This window comes from Pteropus vampyrus, unplaced genomic scaffold (assembly GCF_000151845.1).
Source record: "Pteropus vampyrus isolate Shadow unplaced genomic scaffold, Pvam_2.0 Scaffold15, whole genome shotgun sequence".
Taxonomy (NCBI): domain Eukaryota; kingdom Metazoa; phylum Chordata; class Mammalia; order Chiroptera; family Pteropodidae; genus Pteropus; species Pteropus vampyrus.
Window position 1 is genome coordinate 9,543,971 of NW_011888796.1, and position 16,912 is coordinate 9,560,882.

The 16,912-nt window shown below is 36.1% G+C and overlaps 1 pseudogene; it reads left to right on the plus strand.

Annotated features, from left to right (window-relative positions):
* The first annotated feature begins 3,142 nt into the window (after positions 1-3,142).
* LOC111735891 lies at positions 3,143-3,263 on the plus strand (annotated as a pseudogene).
* The last annotated feature ends 13,649 nt before the right edge of the window (positions 3,264-16,912 follow it).

The window sequence follows — 16,912 nt, forward strand, 5'->3', positions numbered from 1 at the left end:
TTATGACACCTCCAGCATGTACATCTGTAATAAACTTTGTACATTTTCTTCTGTTAATCTGTCTCTGCTAATTCGATTATTAACCCAGCTAGAAGAACTTAGGTTAGAGGAAAAGTATTTTTTTTAATCCCACAGAAGTCTTCTCATTCCTTTCCTGCATAGAATTTCCCTTATAAGGGAGCTTATGAAACATGATATACTATAGCGGAACTTCAGCTTCAGGCAGAGTGATCTTAAATAAACTTTTGCCATCTAATTATTTAAAACCCAAAAGTTCAGTAATGTTGTTTTGTTTGGTTTGGTTTGGTTTACATAATCTGGATTTTTATGGGGGAAAATGCTTTCTGTCACACTGCTATAGAACTATATATTTTTAATAGACAAAAGTATGGAATTTTTGTGTTGATGTTTTCCATAAAAAGTATGGAAAACAGTAGCTAAAATCTGGTACAATCCAAATTGCCTATAGTGAATTGTCATAGGGCAAAATTCTCCAATGCTTTTATCAGCCACCTTACCTATGGCAGGAGTATAGCTTGTTTATAGATATCAACTCAACAACACTTGAATATGGAGGTAAATCCATAGGAAATATGTGTAAAGTATTTAAAATAAAGGTACATTCATGGTATGTTATGTACATAAAAAGGAACATTATTCAGCCTTAAAAAAAAAAAAAGGAAATTCTACAACAACATAAACCTTGAAGACATTTATGCTAAGTGAAATAAACCAGACACAAAAGGCCACATACAGTATGATTCCACTTACATTAAATACCCAGAGTAGTCAAATTCATAGAAACAAAAAGTAGAATGGTAGGGGAAAGAGGAATGAGGATCTATTCTTTAGTAAATGAAGTGTCAGTTTGGGAAGATAAAAAGAAAGTTTTGAAGATGGATGTTGATGATTCACAGCAGTGTGAATATATTAACATCACTGAATCACATACCTAAAAATGGTTAAAATAGTAAGTTTTAAGTTACATATATTTTACCACAATAAAAATACAATATAGGTATTTCCAACTATATTTTCAAAAGCAGAGGAAACTGTGGTTGATTTTTGACTCATTGTAATATAAAGTAACTAGAAATTTTTTTCTTCATGAAAACATTGTTACCTCAAAATAAATAGATTTATTTTAAATGGTCATTAACCCTGGCCCAAAATTCATTTTATGAAAATGCCATTCAAACATGAGATAAAAAGAAAAAGTGATGATGTATATCCCACATTTTCCACAATGTTTCACTCTGTGGCCTCGGAAGCTTTGCAGGAATTAGATTGGAATTAGATTAAAGCTACATTATCTTTGGCTTGAAAAGACATTTTTGCTTCAATTACTTAAAATATTCATTTGGTCATTAAGAAAAATCAAAAGTAGAAACACTGAGAAGGGGTATTTTGTAATATAATGGTTGTTAATGATATTAGCACAACAGTTAGACAAAGATAGAAAAGTAAATCATATTAATGTGTTTGTGTTCCCAAATCGTTTTCTTGACCTAAATTATTCAACATGTAAAACAGTTTCCGATAAAGTCAATGACAATGTAGGAAATTGATAACTGCTCGACCTCCCACTCCACTTGCCACCCCCACAAAAAAATAAAATAAAATCTGAGCTGCTGACTGCACAGTGCTCTCAACTGCTTTGTCACCCTGAGAAATGCAGAGGGTCGGCAGAAATTATCCTGCAATAAGCAACGCATCTGGCTGTACCTAAAAATGGAATAAAAATGCCACCCCTGACTTTTCCATGGTAATAAATTAAAGCCTAATGTATAGTTCTAATTGCTAACATTTTCTCTCTAATTATGGTTCAGTTTGGCTAGGATTTCCAACAATCCCCTTGTTCCCCTAAAGCAAACACTGGAGAATGTTCTAACCCCACTGGTGGCATTTATTAATAACCCCTTTGACGGATGAAAAAAAATCATTATTCTATATTAGACAGTAAAAGATTTTCCCAGCAAAAGCTAATTGATAAAAAACCCATTCAGACGCTACAGAGGAATTAATTTTAGAGAGGGGAAAAATACAACGGTGTTAAAAAAAAAACCCTCACGCATAGTGTAACACTGCCTGGGCACTGTTTGGAGTACCAGCTAGAAAAAAGAAAATCCTGATAAATGTTTTAAAAAAAAATCCATGCACACTTATATACTGGGATGAAGAGATGACAGAAAGAGAGCTCTCTTGTGAAGGATTTTACTTTGTGCCTCCATGAAAGAGATAAGATATGAAAAGTTAGTTTCTATAGATGGCAAATACGAACACATCCAAAAAAATTGTTGGAGATATTTCAACATTCTTCTATTTAATCCTTTTCATTCTTATTTTTTAAAAGGCATTATTCCTTTTAAACTAATGTACAAATACATGCTAAATACAAATCAGTACCTATAGGTCTAATTCACATCAAACAGTTTACAGCTTTCTGAATGACAATAATTTAGAAATTGTAAACAAAAATAAGATTTCTGATATACTGAGAGGAAGCATGTAGAAAAAAGAAATGTGCTTTAAAAAAAATATTTTTAAAAGCTGTACTCCAAAGTCTGCCCGTAGAAAGTAGAAATATTTTATAAAGCAAAGCTGTGATGGACCTAAGTTGGGGATGAAGCAGTTGGAATCGGTGGCCCCTGGGACAAGCACTATGGCACTGTCAATAGAGAGTGGATACCCAATATTAAAATTAACTAAAATCCAATCTGTCTTTTAGTGTCATGTGCTGATCATTCTAAAGTCAGGAATAAAATACTCTTCTCCACAAATATACTGTTTGTGTAAGTTCTAAACGATTTCTGTGGTTACTGTTGAATTTTAATAATGTAAGTGGACATTTCGAAGTAGCACCTTTTTGTGACTTTGGCTTTACAAACGTTGTATTCTGCATGAAAGTTCATTTGGAAAACTGTCAGGTGCACATTTCCTGGATCTCCGTAGACTCAGCTACCACACTCATTACTGCGACAGATAAATATGTAAGTATAATATTTCCCCTTTTGTTGAAAATGCAATAATGTATTTTAAAACTATTAATCCATTGTTTTCATTCTATACTGTAATCTCTATTTTACTAATAATTATTATTCCTTGTACAACTATAAATGCAGATTGCACTAAAAAAATTCAGGTCTACAGCCATGCTACCCTGAATGTGCCCGATCTTGTCTGATTTTGGAAGCTACCTGCAGGGTTGGGTCTGGTTAGTACTTGGATGGGAGACCACCTAGGAATACCAGGTGCTGTAGGCATTTAAAAAAAAGAAAAATCAGTGTCTGCGTTTCTTTTCTGGACACTACTATTATTAGTTTCATTTCATGATTTTTACAAAAAATAATTTTGTTATATAAAACAAGGGAAGTGTTAAAAAATTATCTGCTTCAGATATAAAATACACTGGGTGCTCTACTGAAGCAAAGATAATATATTATCTGAATAACTGGAGGATAAGGTCTTCTGCTTAATCAAATGATCTACTGATGGTTCTCTAGTAGATCATTGCTGTGTGCATATGCAGAAATGCGCATTAGTGAAAGCACTAGGTAACACAATGGTAGGTAATAGAATATTAAGACGTTAAAATGAGGGCTTATGGCATATGTTTAATTCACACTTCCGTCTCTCAAAGAATATAAAAGTTGTCTGTAGTTTATTATGTTCAATCTCAATAAAATTTCCTTGGTCCTGAAATATAATTTCAGAGTACTTTTATAGAGAAAAAGAAAGGAGTTGTCACATTTCCCATTGTCCCCACTGAGATTTACACATTTAAATGAACTCAATAATATTTGAGGTCTTTTATAATACAAGAGACTTGGTCCCTCTGAATCAGCTGATCAGATTAGTTTTTTGTTACTCAACTCTTCATTCATCCAAACCATGGTAAAGATTCTTGAAACACTCATGGGTAAATCTATGAGGCAAAATAGCTGCACCATGAGATTACAGACTAGTTTCAATATCAGTGCTCTGCCATTTAGATCTTTTTGAATTTACTTTTCAGTTGTTGCTGAAAACCAGTTACTGAGGATCAAGTATGGGTTGTGGACCTGGGTCAGGTTTTCACAAGAAGGGCTTCTATTTTCTATTCCAATTGCTGCAGACAGGAATAGGCACCTACAGGTTCATTTGGGCAACAATGGAGTGCCATAAAGCTCGATATTCATGCTGAAGCTTCATTAGCTATACAAACCTGACATCCTGTCAACACATCGACCCAAATTTGTATATGCAAAGGTTTGCCTTAGCAACCTTGGCAGCTATCTAAGGGAGTCTTCTTTGGAAGGAAGCCCACCCTTGGGGGCAGGAGACGCTTCCTCAAAACCCAATCTTTATCCAATTTCTCACTCAAAGAGACATTCATTGCATTTCATCAAGAAGTAAAAATATGAATAAATTGCAACTCACAAGTCTCCATAAACTGTACCACATGGTTTTTAAGACAACTTTTGCTGGCTCTAAAGGAAACAACAGCCTAAATGAAAATTTAAAAAATTCTTCAGCAATTAATAACTGAGTAATAACTATGTCAGGCTCCAAATTAAGCACCGTGGCTCTCATAAAAAGCACACGGCAGGTACACCTGAAGATGAGTTCCTGCAAATAAACATATACACCAAGCCAGTGAGATCACATGCATGTTTGCATATAAAATGAAACTGTGATTAAACATCTAAGTGTGATAAATTCCACGTGAGTGGTACAGAAAATAAGAGCTAGACATGTTCAGAAAGAGAAATCTTTATTGACTATGATAACAGGTGAGCAGGTTTCATGCTCTAAAATGAGTCTTGGATTAATCTGAAGATTAAATTGGCCAGTGCACAGTGTGGACAATAAAAGCTTTATGAAAAGTAAAACTTCTGAGTGGACAATAGCAATACCCTCTCAAAGATATTGAAGTACAATATCTTTCTATTTAATGATAATACTTCTATGTTAAATCATACTCAGTTCCTGGTCCCTTAAGATTTCCAAGTCATTTCCAGCTATTCTTTAGATCTCCTAATGTAGAGCTAATTATTCTGCATTTTCCACTATAATCATGAATAGTTACTCCACCATCTTACCTTGACATAAAGTGACCATGTTCCTTTTCTGTCTTCCACAAGTGCAGAAAGCCTCTCTTCATCCACTACCTTGAAGAGAAGGTTGACACATTCCTTAACTCCCTTCTAATTCAACCCCCATCATTATCCGTCAACTACAAACTTGTGAAGTCTGAGCCAGGATCAGACTGTTGATTGCTTTTCTTCTCCCTGTTGTCATTGCCCTTGACCACCCTCCAGCACTTTGTTCCAAGGATCTCTCCATCCCATCCCCCGCCATCCCTCAGTGACTCATGGAGCGTATTGATCTCTTCAACCTCAGTGATTTTTATCACTGCTCCTTTCTTCTTTAAATTCATGCAATGAGTTCTAATTATCAGAATCATATTTATAACTTTTTATAAATATGATTATTTTGTCAAGAAAATACAACTTGGTGTCATTTACCATCACCCATTGTAGGACTAAGTATCCAAGTGGAGAAGGGGAGATGAATGAGTGTAACAATGATCTCCGAGTACATCTTTTTTTGATGTATGAAGTAAATACTGTAGAGCATTCCTGAACAAATGATTATGCAATCTTTGTGAAAGTTATCGTTGAAAATTTTGTTATTGTCATATCCTCCTAAAATAAATGCTTGAGGACTTCCCCTCCCCCCAATTTAGAACCCCTGTGTAATTTTTTATTAGTAACAACTTAGTAAATACTAAAACAGAATTAGCGAATATGGAAATAGAATTTTTTATTGTGACTACTAACAATGGTTTTAGTGGTGACAACTAAAATAGAATTTCTTTTCATATATGTCTACAGCATGAATTGTGGTCTCTGGCCACATTTAAGCTGCACATTTAAGCTGCAGTATGGTGTATGGCAGGAGCAGAAAGTGGAAGAGAGATAGAGGGTGGACTCCGAATATCTGAGTTTAATTTCTAGGACTGCTTCTTAATAGCACTGTGACCTTTGACAAATCACTTCATTTTTCAGTTTTCTCAACTGTAAAGTAGGAATAATGATAATATTAGCTCAGGATCATTGAATGTTATCAAAGGAGGAAATACTTATGAAAATAGTTCATACATTTTGGAAGCACATAGCAAATGCTAGTTGTTGCTATTTCATAATATTTTACTAAGATTTAACATATTGACCAAGACTGTAGTCTCCAGCGTCAGACTGCCTGGATTTAAGTCCCATCTCCTCCCCCAATTACTAGATGTGAAAGTTCTTTAACTTCTCTGAGCCTCAGTTTCTTCTTCGGTAAATAGATATGGTAACTAATAGGGTGATACAAGGCTTAAATGAAATAATTCATGCAACACACTTCGAGTACTGTCTGGAAAATTGTGAAATACTTTTAAATGTTCATTCATTCATTTATTCAACACATGTTTATTGAGTGTATACTCTAGGCTAGACTTATTCTAGGACTGGGAATACAATATAGAATACGGGAATAAAAAAGTCCCCACTCTCATATAGCATATATCTTAGTTGTGGTAAGGAAGGTTTTATTATATTTATTCAAATGATAAATGAGAAATACACTTGGAGGTAATATGTACTATGAAGAAAATGAAACAAGACAATATGTTACAGAATGACTCAGGATCTCTATTATTAGTAATGAGAAGCTGAGTTATTATGACCTCTGTTTTTACTATCTTGACTCTTCCTTCTAAATCTATACGGTTGAGATGCTCCTTTCTCACACATGAGCTCATCTTTGGCTTAGAGAAATGTAAACACTTTTAAAGCATTTCCCCTCCTAGAGACTCTTAAGAACAATAACATCTCCAAACATATTGGAAATGCAAACATTATGTGATGAAGTCACAAATCGTGACAGTAGAAATGGATAGAGAACTCATTGTTAATTATACTTAAACCTATCTAGGATTTTGAAAGTCGATCTTTTATATATGAGATGCCAACATTTTTCAAAGCAACATGTATTTATTAAGTAATTATTATATGAAAGTCCTTGCTAGACACATAAAATGATATAAGAAAATAATTCCTATTGCCAGGAAATTAATAATCAAGATGGAGTAAAAAAGATAGTAATATATTTAAAGTTAAATAATCTAAGAGTTTTAAATGACCTTTCATAATAATAAGAAAAATCACTAATTAGCAAATAAATTATTTGAACAGGTTAGTTCAAAAGGAAGTTCAAAAGAGAGAATAACATATTTAACTTGGTTAGGCAGGAAAGTCGACATTTGAAAAACTGAGAAGATTGTATTTTAAGAGGAGAGAATAGTTTAAACAAATGTTTGTTGACAGTTGAGTGTAAATACATTCCAAAAAATAAAACTATTTGCTTATAGAAGAATTCAGAAGAAGGAGTAGAAATATGGCTATAAGACAGATGGCATCAGAATCTAAAGAAAAAGAATATAAATGCAGTAAAGATCTATATGCAATAAAAATCTGTACCTTGAAAATGTTTGTTTTTCCTCTCTACAATAGAAATAAAGGCAGTGCAAAGAAAAAGCAAGTAAGAGGAAAAGAAGAAAGAGAAAAAATATTAGGAAATTATTATACATCATGAGATAGAATGTTGTGTTGCCACAAAATGGTCATTATGCAGACTTTGCAGAAACCTCAGAGAATGTTCGTGATGTATTAAATGAACAAATCAAAAACTGCTATGGTTCTGTACTATTAATTAAAAATAGGTCTGTAGGCATGTTATTGAAGAGACTATTTACACGGGCGATTGACAAAAGGTTAAAGAAACTAAAAAGAGATGGTAAGGTACCAGGGACTAGTGAAGAGCAGAGACTTTCCTAGACCTGAAGGAGCAAGGGGAGGGAGTGGTGTCGAGAACCTGGAAAGGCTGTAGTATAGGAGGGCTCACCACCAGAAGCCATGCCCTTTGGTAGAGTAGAGCCACTGCCTACCAGTGGGCAGCAGGGAGGGTGCCAGGAGAGTAAATACCCTGACTTCTCCTTCCTCTGGCCCTCTGAAAGGGTTCCATGTTCAAGTTCCAGTTATGTTCCAGTTCTTTGGTTCCAATGTGCATGTGGGTGGGGGGCGAGACTTTGGTTCTGTGTACAGCTGGAGGTCCGTTCTCTCCTCTGACTGTGATCCTGTGTACAGCCGTGCATACTTTGGCTGCATGACTTGTGGTCTTGGTCTATTGTCTCTGAAAGCATCTAAGTAACTCCTTAAACATCATAGGACCATTTTGAGCTGGTTCTGCAGTTACAGGTAATTGAAGAAGAGCAGAAGACACATGGCAATCAAATTCTTGCTAGGTAACTTAGAAACAATGGGACAGAAGGTGGGGGTTAGGGATGTGGCTACCAGGCCCTTGTCTAAAGCCTTCCTATTCTGTCTTAAATGTCATGATTTGATCACTGTATCTGCAAACACCTATAACAGTGCTCAGTACTATAATAGATACTGAATAAATACCTGATGAATTAATAAATAAAAAATTAACCTAAATAAAACCTTAACTAAAGCAAATTCTCCCTGACTCAATTTAATCATCTATAAAGTACTCAACAATCCATGACACACACTGAGGTGCTAGCCAAACAAACACAACAGATCTGAGATTCTGGCAGGCACCTTCTAGGTCGGGGCTCTCTCTGTCTTGGGCCACTTTGAATCTTCTTACATGTCTCAGAAGCCTATTTGCTATATTAACATTATGCTCCAAATGTTTTATTCAGTGTGAACAACATAGAGTACTCCATCATCAATGTTTCCATAGTATATTATATATAATCATTCATCCATCAAATATTAAGTACAGAGCTAAGGGCCATTGGCAATGCTAGTCCCTGGGGTAATAAAGATGAGCGACCTGCCCTAAGAGCTCACAGTCTAATGGGGAAAACAGATGTGTACACAGAAATACTATAGCAAATATTATCTTAGAAGTACAAGGTGGTAAACTTAGAAATTAAGTGGTAGGCCAGGAGGGAGGAAACAACTCTACCTAGGAATTTCAGGGAAAGCTTCACAGAAGCAATTTTTGAGATGGGTGTTAAAGAATGGATAGAGGTCTTACAGATCTGTAGATGGGAGAAGAGCATCCAGACTGAGAGTTTAACTTGTATAAACATGCAGTGGTTGAAAATTAGTGAGAGTTGAGTAAATTGTTGCATAGGAAAGCAAGGAGGGCTAGGTTGGAGACTGACTAGGGATAAAGCTAGAGAGTTAGATTATATATAGAGCCAGGTTGTATATAGTCCCTGAATGAAAGATTCAAAAGAGCCAACTCATATGTCTTCTTTTCCAGGAGGCCTTCTATAACCCCCAAGGTGGGGTAAACAGCCCCTGTCCCAGACTCCCATAGCATGCTCTACATACTTTTATCGTAGTTGTTACTTCATTAGATTGAAATGATCTGCTCATGTTTTCAACTTTCCTACTAGACCATAAGCTCATCAAGGGCAGAAACTCTTTTTCTCTTTTTCAGTAGCACTTAGTCTGGGCTATGGTAAGCAATGAATAAATGTTTGCTGAACGGAGGGAGATGGAAAAGGTCTTTCTATTATGGGATGTGTAATGAGGGGGTCTCCAGCTGGCCTGTTCAGCTCTCAGGACAGACGCTTGGCTTTTCTTTCTTCCTCTCTCTTTCTTCTCCATCATTCCACCAGATATCTGGGGTCTCACCTTCCATCTTGAAGGCTCTGAGCATTCCAAGATTTTGAAAGTGGGTTTTATCTATAGCAGATGAATTAAAGGGAATAGCTGTTTTTTTCCATTTCTTTGGAATTTTAATGTACCAAAAATGAAGCAGCAGAAATCTTAAATGCTTCAGTGGAGTGGTGGGGAGGTAAGGGGTAGGAGATTATTGAACACCCGAGTGATAAAGTGTTTGAGTGATAGGTGAGACTTAAGAAGCTGAAGATAAGGCACTCCTGGTCCTGGATAAATTCAATCATCCATTTTCACTGCTCTTTATCCTGCTTATTAGATGCTAAAAACACACATAATTGTGTTGATTCTTCATTGTAGCTCCACATGTAAGATGATGCCTAGCACATTGTAAACACCAATTTTAAATTTGAATCGACTTGGTTAGTTATAACTCAGCCCAATTCATCTCCCTCTTCCCACCTGCTAAGGAAAAGACCCATTTAAGCTCTTTCCTAAGAAAGATAAGCTATCATAATAATCAAGTACTGTAAACAATGTGTCAAATTTATTTTTTTTTTCAGAATTAGATATAACTATATCAACAAAGCTCTGTTAGAAATGCTTTGAAAAACTCTGAGTTTTCTCCTTTATATGTTGTATAATACTTCTACTATGCTCATATGTATTTGTTTGTATGAGCTTTTCATTACACGAGAACAACTATTGAGTGAACAATTGGGGGCTCAAATCCAGCCTTAATTCTGTACAATAAACTATGTGCCTAAGAACTATATACAACCAAAAGAGTCAGCTTTTTTTGATCTATGCAATAGTTTATATAGGCTAGCAGTTGCCCTTACTGTATATTCTCTTTTTTCTCCCTATGTCCTATTCTGTTTTGAAAGGATGGGCTGAAATCTCAGTGATGATGCTACTATTACCACTTCCATCACATTTCATGTACACTAGTTTCCCCAGAAAACAATTGTAAGGCAAAAGTTATGATCTAAGTCTTTATTGGGAGGTATAATGCAGAGCTTGAAGAATGAGGAAAAAGGAGAAGTGAGGCAGAGAAGAAAGAAAAGTAGTTAAATCATGGCCCACTCTGAGTGGACCACAGCATCATAAGAACCCCCAGCTTAGTGATGGAGGACTCCTTCCTGACAGGCTGCACGGAACTCCCTGCCATTCTCCATGTCTCATTGGTTGAAATTGGCCCTATGAGACCAATACACTCCTTGAATCATTACCAGCTATACTTCACCCTCTTCTTCAATGCCATTCTCCCACTTTGCTGCCAGACAATCAGTCTCTCAAAATGGATTTATTCTATTTATTTTTGCATATCCAGGGATGATAAATTTACCAAAAGGGATGAGGGAGGAAGAAGATTATATAACTTTAATAATCAGCTTTTAAAGATATTTATTCATTCAAAAAATATTTATTTAGCCCTTAATAGATATCAGAAACATTTATGATTTACTTAAGTTATCGCCTCTTTTGTAAATGAATATTCTTCATCTTACTACCTGTAGCAGGCATTTTTAATAGTCTGTAAAAACCCAAACTCAGGGATTCTAATTTAAAATTGTTATTAATGTACACTATCATTACTATTTTACAGCGATGTTAGGGACACAGCCAACAATCGGAAACCATCCATGGAATGTTCAGCAAAAATTCTGACTTTACGACTTGTGCATTGCACTGTTTAATTAGAAAAAAAATCTTGATATATACCTGATCCTGCAAAGTAATTCCATCCACAAAATGAGCAGAGAGATTTCCCATTTTGTTCGCCAACCCCTAATTTGGTAGGAGGGGTTTGGGCTATTTTAATTAATTATTGTAAATTAAATATTTCAACAACTTCAAGTGAGCCCTTAAAAGAATATTAAAATATATATAGCTCCCCTCTGCTAAAACTGCAGTCAATGATATAATTCCTACTGTCTAATCTATAAAAACAAAATCCGAGTTTTCAGCTAATTCCGTTTTTCTCAAATACAAAAAAACAGTGCCACACCAGTTAGATGCTTTAATGCGCACGTGCATGTCCACTCACAGCTGTGGCAATTAGAAAGTGTACTTAATGGAGTGTCATGTTAATTGTTTTCAGAGTTAACCAATTTCTCCATTTAATTGTCAATTGATTAACCTATTGAAATGTTAAGTGACTCAGTTTCCTTCCAGAGTAAACAGCAGCAGCATATGGTAGCTTCCTCAGCCGAAGGCAGCACTCATTTGCTTGGGTTCAATGTGCTGGTATTTTTCTACACCTCCCTGAGCTTTTAATTAGATGAGGCAACGTTACATGTATTTGTCTGCTGGAAAGGTTATCAGTGCCATGGCTGACCTGCAGAGGCAAGGTTGAGTCTAGCAGCTTTAATAGGAACGGTTTTCAGCTATGACTGTTGTGCTTGATTGCATTGTGATGGTAATTAACTCAAGGCCGCTTTCCTCTACGCCTGCACGCGCGCGTGTGTGTGTGTGCGTGTGTGTGTGCGTGTGTGTGTGTGTGTGTGGTGTCTTTCCTGTAGCACTAACTATGCAATGAGATGTTTCCTCTGACATATATGCACTTATTAAGCACTCATTGGATTCTAATAAGCATGCAAATAGTCAAGAGTTTCTTTAGGCTAATGCTAACTACACAGATTGAGACACCATTAAATAAGTATGATGTCCGTTGCCTGCAGGACACTTTGCAGAGAAAAAAGCTAGCTCCCTTTAGTCGAATTTTGCTCCTTGACTTTCATTCTCTCATTCCAGCAGATCTTTACAACTATAAAGTAAAAATAATTTCATATGTATTTTTCAATTTAATCACATAGGGTTGTGAGACAGACTTGGATTCAGAAGCATTTTTTTTTTCAGTGTTACCATTAAAGATTACCACGTTTTAGTGACCAAATTAATATAAGGTCTTGGCAGTGAGCTATTAACAACAGTCTTCTCATCGCTTGAACTCTGTTTTCTGACTCCGGGTGCACGTTGCTTGCATGTGTGGTTTTACTGTACCACACTATTGTTTAATTACGAGCCAATCCACAGCTGAGCCAGCATTATCATCCTTGATAATGTTGGTAGCAGGCAACTGAGACAAAATGATTACAAACCTATGTTGTGTTCAATAGTTCTTTAGAGGATTTCTCTCTTAATAGTTCTGGCTCATTCATGTTTGATTCAGCACATTTGTTCTTTAAAAAAGGCATAGCTTAGAAGAGTTTCAGGGTGGGTTAATAACTCAACTGAAAATGGCTGCTCGCATTGTAAAAGCTTGTTCCTCCAGTTGCTTGGGGCTTTCTTCAGTTTTGCCGCTCTGCAGCTTCGGCCCAGTTGGTAAACAGCTTAAGTCCAGACATCTTTTCATTCTCTGAGCAGCGGATTGAAATAAAAATGCATATAAGTGGCGACTGACTGGCGCTGGCCTAACAATAGCCTGTAACATTATGCAAGGGTATTTACATAGGAATAAGGCCTTACTAAAGGAGATAGGGCAATTAATGGTGTGGGCCACACATATAAGGAAAGTTTGTGCAATCCTTTCCTCAATAAAGACCTTTTGTAAAGTGCTATGGAAACTCATAGAGGCCCCCAAAGAGATTAAAGGAAGACTTTTCTAGGACTTTAAAAATATATGTGTGTGTATATATATACATACACACACACACACATATATAAATATATATATATAATTGTAAGTTTCAATAAGCCAAATTATATTAAATAAATGCACAGGAAAGAATATTAATTCTTCATTTGTTTTGATCCTTTTGGGTAGTTTCTCTAACCCTATAAGAGAAGGCAGTTACATCGCGTTTCTAGTTCTCCTTCTCTCCTCCCCTCTTTTTTTTTTTGGTGATGGTTATTGAGTAGAAAATCAGTTACAGGATAGAAAAGCTCCTTAGTTATCTTGTTTCTCTGTGTATTGGAACCTGAAGCATCATCTTTATAATATTTGAAAAGTTTTTCTGTACGTCTTATTTCTAGCAATGTTTAAGCTATGGGAGGAAAAATTACCCACTGGCCAGGCCTAAGCGGAAAAGCCTTAGGATTTTCAAGAGTGTCAGGCAAGCTGGCTGGCATGCTGGCTGGCACAATGAAAGTGAACAGGCAGGAAAACAGGGAGGAACCCAAAAGAAAATGCAAAGGGTGTGTCCTAGGAGAATGTGAAAACATTAATTCAAACCTTGCCCTTTCTTAGGATATATGTCTTAAGAGGATAAATATCTTGCTAGTCTAGATAAAAATTAAAAAGCCAAATACTTAAATTATTTTTATCCTAACGCTGTCCCGATATATTGTTATAGATTTTTGGTTTGAGGGAGAGTAGGAAGTCGTCCCTACCCCATTCGAGTTCTAGCCCAACAACCACAGCAGTAAAAGACAAATCCAGGGTAGTTCTGTCACATGTTTTCATTCTTATCAGAGGCTCGCCGTCTGCTTCTGCCCTTGGCCAGATAGCATTACTATTATTATTACTTTGGATCAGAATATTTTTAATAAAATATCACAGCACTCTAAAAATAAGAGACAGAAAAATAACTCAAGCCCTCTTTGCATGTTTTATGATCAGTTAAAACATTTACTATTCTTTTTAAGCAAAGCACCTCAGCTTTTTTCTTTTTTAATGTTTTATCTCAAAGGATATTTTCTAAGAAAGCAGAACTTTGGCAGGGAGTGTTTAAGTTCTGTTCACACTTCCTGGTGAACTTGTTTCTACTTCCAAAGTTACTTTTGATCCCATTTTCTCATTTATACCTAGTTCGTAAAATTCATGCCCGTATAGGATGAGTGAAATAAAATCTTAATGTGATAACGCATAAGCTTTGGGTGCCTGTGCGTGCGTGTGTGTGTGTGTGTGTGTGTGTGTGTGTGTGTGTGTGTGTGTGTGTGTGTCTCGTACAGAGAAAGTGATTTCAGCTGCAGCCCTGTCAAGCAGGCAGAAATCAATGCCTCATTCAGGACTATTGATCAGTACTAAATTAATTAGACTCCAAAGCTTATGGCAGTTGATAAGACAACTTGTTAATTTAGTCAATGATAGTGTTTTCCCTAAAGCAGCAAATACCCTTTTTTCTAGAAAAGGCATTTCTAATACTTGCTATCAGTTCTTTTTTTATTGTTTTCATCTTTCTTGTTTTCTTTTTCTGGAAAGGGGTTAGTTAGAGATAGGTGGGTTGGCAGGGAGGCCAATAGGCAAGGAAAAGCTGTAAAAATGTATATGCTGAGGAGTCAGTCTAGAATGTTCATTAACCTACTCCTATTTGTTATTTCACCTAAAGTTTTAATTTTGGTATGAAAAGAATGCAGTCAGATTTTAACCTGGGACCTGGATTTCCTATGGGGCTTTGGCCAATAAGGCCATTCCAGCCTTACAAGGATGTTCATTTGGAAGGGGGCGACTTCTTAAACCTGCATTTAGCATTGACTGATACAGATCACTTTTGCTTTTCATTTAAACTTGCAACAGTGATGGTCATAGTCAATAACAAAGACTTCAGCCCTGTCGGTTATGCAAACTGTGAATGGAATGAAGGTATCCCAGAATGCCCTGAACATGGGGCAGTACTTCCTGCTGGCTTGGAAGGACAAAAGGACAAAGCCGGGGAGTGTAGGGGTCCCACCAACAGCTCTTGGAGGCAACAGCCTGCTATCAGCAGCACTCCAACCCTCTGAGAATGCTAATAAGCTAGTGAAGAGCTCAGCTTTCTTGCCATAATTCTATAGTGTGGTTGAGGACCCCATAGTGCTCACTAAATAAAGACAACTAATTGAGAATTTTTTGCACATTTTGCCCAGGGGACTTGTTGTTCATTCGATTCTTTGGGGAGAATGTACCCCTACTGACAAGAGGAACTGATTGTTTTGGCAGCCTTGTGTTACTCTTCCCCGGGTCTAAGACTGACTTTCGAAGTATGACAAAAATGTTTAATTTTGATTTTTTTTTTTAATTATGTTGCTGGGAATTATTTTAGATCTCAAAGAATAAGCATTTCAGTATTTGTCTAAAAAAAAAAAATCCTGGCAGAGTTTTTTGAATTTAAGCCCTGTTTTTTCTTTTTCTTTTTTTTTTTTTCTCTTAAATTGTATTTTCTGTGGCGAGGCCTACATTTTTGTGTCTGCAGGTGACACGTTGATTGAAACTAAAATTAATAAATCAGCTGAAAAGCTCACACCTACAGCTCACAGCAGGGCCTGGAAAACACGTTTATAAAGGGAGCTTTATGCCCTCATATAAAGAAGGAATAAATTACAGAAGCACTTGTTGCCCTGAGACTTGATTTTGCTTTGCAATCTGGTATCTTATTTTTGGAAGCTTATTGTTAATCAACAGGTTCCTGGTTGCTTTAGCAGGTGACTTCACTATTAATCTCTTACTTGACCATTATAGCATATTAATGAGGAGGCTTCTAGATGTGACTCTATCTTCTGACCAAGGAATTAGTTTAAAAGGTGTACTTTTTACTCAATGGCTTACAGTTAGCCATGTTGAGGACCAAGTGCAAAGTAGCATTTTCTACAGCTTGTGTAGTATTAAGGAGTGTTTTTACTAACATATGTGTCTTACTGTGCTTTTCTTCTCTCCTACACTTATTCCTTCACCATGGAGGGCAATTATGGAACTTACCAGTCTCTGTTCATTTTATTTTTAACAAAATAAAATTATATATAAATAACAAAATGATATCCTTTCTTATTAATGTACACCCTCATTTTAATTAAACAATGCCAGTGTTCCTTGGAGGTGTATTCAGAATTAAAATGTATGATTTGGGAAAGCAAGAGATTCAACATTTCTCACCAGAGCCAGATTAATAAATGTCATTACAAGTGCAGGAATTTAACCATCACATTTCCCTTTAGAGTCTGAGGTAATTGGAAATGTTTAAGCTTGACAAAAGAAGGAGGTAAATATACCTATGGGGGTAGTTCAGAAATATAAAGAAGAACTGAGGATTTAAGTCTTAAATTTGTAATTAACAGGATCTCCAAAGCACATAATGGTGCAAAAGAGCCCAGACAACCCCACATATGGGAAGAACCACTTTGTTGCAAACTGCAGATATTTCAAAGGACATCCTTTGGCACAGCACTATTATTATTATTATTATTAATTTCCTTTCGATCTTCAGGATAAGATGGTCCACACCTCAAGTATGCATGTAGTCTTTTTTCTAAACCTAAGAAATGTCAAGCTTGGGCTTTTCTTATTTTTAACTTTTTAAAATTAGGAG